The sequence below is a fragment of the Protopterus annectens genome, chromosome 13.part0 (genome assembly GCF_019279795.1).
Source record: "Protopterus annectens isolate FY-2018-M chromosome 13.part0, PAN1.0, whole genome shotgun sequence".
In the NCBI taxonomy this organism is placed as follows: domain Eukaryota; kingdom Metazoa; phylum Chordata; order Ceratodontiformes; family Protopteridae; genus Protopterus; species Protopterus annectens.
Window position 1 is genome coordinate 973,248,550 of NC_056747.1, and position 4,363 is coordinate 973,252,912.

The 4,363-nt window shown below is 40.0% G+C and overlaps 1 pseudogene; it reads right to left on the reverse strand.

The window, feature by feature from the left end:
• Nucleotides 1–424: 424 nt before the first annotated feature.
• On the reverse strand, nt 425–961 carry LOC122788384 (annotated as a pseudogene).
• Nucleotides 962–4,363: the final 3,402 nt, after the last annotated feature.

Genomic DNA, 4,363 nt, shown 5'->3' on the forward strand with positions numbered 1-4,363 from the left:
AAGGTTAATAACCTAAGTGGGTTGGCCTTTTCAAATGTTCTCTCTATATTAGGTAGAATGAGCTAATGACACTCCCAGATGAAATTTACAGTAAGAGCAGGCAGCTGCAAAGCCGCCAAGTATAAGAACAAGACACCAATAGGGAGAGAAGGTAGGAAACAAAATGCAGACACCAAGAAAAGCAATCTCAAGGAAATTAATAAATAATTAATAAAACATCGTCACTGGCTAATAATAATTTAAACCAGCAAATCAAGAGCAAAAAGATGTCCATATGTAAACAGTGCATCCCTACATGTGTATGTCATTCTAGATAAATGACTTCAAAGAGAAATTCCACATGTATGTCTTTATTGGTGATGAAACAGTCTGAATGATGCATTAACACTGGCATTTATTATTCTTGTTGTTAGTGCAGTAATCATTATTTCTTGTTCTTTTTCAATAGCTTATACAGTCTCTCCAGACCCTACAGAAGTCTGTCTCCATTCACAGCACAGCATCCTTGCATGTGCCATTCATGTGCATGTAATTTCCTCAGGCATCCACCATTTCTAAGGGCTGCTGGGCCCAGGTAAGTCTTACTTGGCCTGTTGGCCAGGATTACAAAAAGCACTTGCTGTATTTGGGCATCTTTTCAGAACAACTTGCAGTTTCTCCTGGACTTCTTTGAACATTGCAGGGTCTGCACTGTCCCATTCAAAGATCAAGCCATCAGTGTTTATGAAATAATGTTTCTACAAAGCTCTGAGTTTTATTTGACCACCAACATCCCATACATAAAAGGACATATTTATCATAGGTTCCACAGTTTCCACATTGAATCCATTAGTGAGGATAGTGATGACAGCTTCATTCAGCTTCAATTTGTATAAAATCATATTTTCACCAGCAGCAGGATTTTTGCACTAATCCCACTGAAACCCATCAAAGATTCATATATTCTGTTAAGGATACACATTGTGCTGTTGGAATTTCTACAGTTTGGCAAAAGGCTAATTTCGTTTTGTCTGTTACGGTGAGACTGTGCTTACAAAATGACTGCCTGTGTATATATAGAGCCTGTGTATATATAGAGTCCCTTTGCAATGCTGGAAATTCCATGATTGAAGCATGATTCAGCAGCTCAGGTTGCAGAGCCTGTTCTTCATCTGACTGAGTAACAATAACATCATGGTACACAGAACACAGCATTTTTAAAGTGTTATTCATCGTGTCACTGGCTTTGTTGCTGTATGGTACTGTGCCTGAAATGCTAGAAATTTATTAATAATACTGGTATGTCTGATGTCACAAGCAGTAAATACACTGCTGTACAATACACTAGATAAGTACAGTATGGATTACATATCAGAGCCATGAGAAGTATGATCTATTATGTATTTGTAATAAAAGTAAAAAAATAGAGTGAACTCAAAAGGTAATTAACTTCATTAAATGGGAAGCCATTCCATTGAACTGTAAATAACTGAATGAAAATGTAATGCTTTTGTTCTATTAATTTATTAATGCTTCATTGTTTAATGTCAATGTTCTTATTATAGTTTTGATCTAGTTGCTAGCTGCAGCTCAGAAACTAAAAAAGACCACGATGAGTAGGGGTGGCATATCAGAAACATTATCTCAGCGGAATTAATACTGCAAAAATGGAGGATGCATTGTTCACCAGAAAAAGGCTATCTGAGATCTAGGAGCTGTGTATCAAAGTCAGAGAAGCAGTGCATAAACAAAACCATTGCAAAGCATTTTTTCACAAAGAGGGTGTTAATAACAGGGATAGGCATGTGGCTAAACTATTGTGGTTAAGTTATTTCTGACTAAAACTATTGCAAAAACAACCATGTAATTAAAACACGCTAACCCAGAGAGAGAGAGAGAGAAATGGCTACAGTTTTGCTTCTGTCTGAATATTACAGAAATGGATCTCCTAGTCTGATGTCCCTTTATACCTGCACATGTCATGTTCATGACAGCTACAGCAGCTACAGCAGTTTTATACATTATACTTTTTCTTCAGTTTGTTATCTAGCATGGAACAATTCCGTGTCAATTGTAGATATAAGCATTTCATTACATCAGCAGTTTATATCAAAAAGGGTTTTTCCTAATGTTATTAATTATTTTCATACAAAGAACCTTGGATCTAAATAATTGTCACTGTTAGCTCTATGTAAGTAATTAAAACTTTATTTATTCTTGAGTTTGTGAAATGTTCTCCTTTTCAAAGGCTCAGTTTCAGAAGAAGCCTCCTCGGGCACTTTGGACAGCATCTCTTGGGCCTACTGGGCATAGATTAGTGGCCTGGATAGACCCAAAAGGCATACTCACATTCAAAATAAGCTGCTGGAAGCCTGGTACATGGCATGGGGTGGGACTTTGACTATGACCCAAGTGACCTGAGATCAATTAGTGGCTCAGGAGCTGGAGAAGTATGGAAATGGGCGACTGATGCTGGATCATCCACTCTAGGGGGAAGGAAGGGGTCTGGGCCACTGCAACACTGACTCCTACTAGAAAAAGACCTACAGTGCATAGCACTAGGACCCAGGGATGTATTTGATTCTACCAAGGTGTACCCGTTCACCAGAGGGAGGGATTTTCCACAGCCATAGGGGAAGAGGTAGCAAGACTTCATGTCAGCTGCAAGGGAGGGCGGCAATGGGACTCGAACTAGAAAAAACCTTGATAATTACCTTATGATGGCTTCCACAACTGATCCTCACCCTAACAGGAATGAATAGGCTAACTGATCACAGATAGAAACTATTTAAAAAATAGGCTGCTGGTCAATTCCCAAAATGCTAGACATTTGAATGTAGAGTATATCTAAGCAAATTATAAAATCATGTTTTCATGGGGTGGAAAACCCATACTACCACTAAAGTAGCTGCACTTCCTATATCCCCAAACTTACATAATCAAAAACCAAGATCACTATAACCTGGGGAAAGTAAGATTTCTCCATAGTAGGACTAGCATTAGGTGAACCTGCCATTTGGTACAGTTTGCATTATTACACATTTGTTAATCACCCATACTTGGCCATCAAGAAATACTCTACTGCTACATTCCAAAATAGCCTCCATCTGCAGCTCTGCTATTTCTGGACCTTTATATTTGGGATGAAGAGAACCCAAATGGTCATCCATTCACCCTTAAGTCCTTGCACTGGTCAGTCTTCCCAGCCTTGATATGAATCAGATTATTCATCCTTTTCTGAACATTGGTCTGGTTATCCATCTTCCTTACAAATATCTATAGTCATTTTTATTTTGTATGTTGCATTCCCATGTTCATAGGTTCATATGTTCATAGGTTGGTACTAGGCTGTCAGCCCTAGTGCCTGTACAAGCCTAGCCATATCAATTCCCTGGCTCCTTCTTCCCAGAATATTTACTTCCCTGGTCCCCTGTCTAGCAGGGCGACTGACATGATCCCCGGGGTGAATTTCCTATCTCCCATCCAAACGTTTCTTTTTGAAGAGGGCCAAAGGGGTGCTCAGTTTGACATGTATGGGCAGTCTATTCCAGAGTATGGGGAGTCTCTGGGTCAGGAACCTATCCCTCCAGCATGTTTTGTTCATTGTGATGACCAGATTTAGATCCCTGGAGTGTGTAGCTCTGAGGAATTGGGATTTCTTTAAGTGTAGCATGTCCAACAGCACTGGATTTGACATGGCCTTGTATGTTAAGCAGAGATCACCTTTGAGTAGGCAATATGCGACAGAGTATAGCTGGGGTTTTTTTAGACGGTCAGCATAGGGCATCTGCTTTAGGCCTGTGATTCTTTTAGTGAGGTATTTCTGTGGCCTTTCCAGTTGTTGCAGATGTCTTGTGAGGTACATACCAAATGGGGCGTTGTACTCTATAATGTGTCTAATGAGGGATGAGTACAGTGGGACAATGACCTCCTTTTTTCTGGATAAAAAGCCGTTAGTAATGAGGTGTGTCACATAGAAGGATTTCCTGACTGTTGTGGCTATGAGGTTATCGAAAGTAAGACCACTGTCCACCTGTGTCCCAAAGTCCTTTATCACACTTTTGGTGTTTAGTGTACTGCCACTTATGTGGTAATTCATGGGTACATGTTTTTTCCCAAAGGGGATAACTATACATTTCTTGGCATTGAGCTTGAGCCCATGGCTCTGGCACCAAGCATCTGTTTCTGTAAGACCCTTTTGTAGAATATCCACATCATTTGGGGATTAAATAATGGCTCCCAGTTTGCAGTCATCTGTGAACTTTGTTAGCCAGAGTCCCTTAGTGCTGGTATGTACTTCAGAGAAGTAGATGCCAAACAAGAACGGTCCCAGGACTGAACCCTGAGGTACTCCGCTTGTCACTTGTCTGGTGCTAGATTTTGA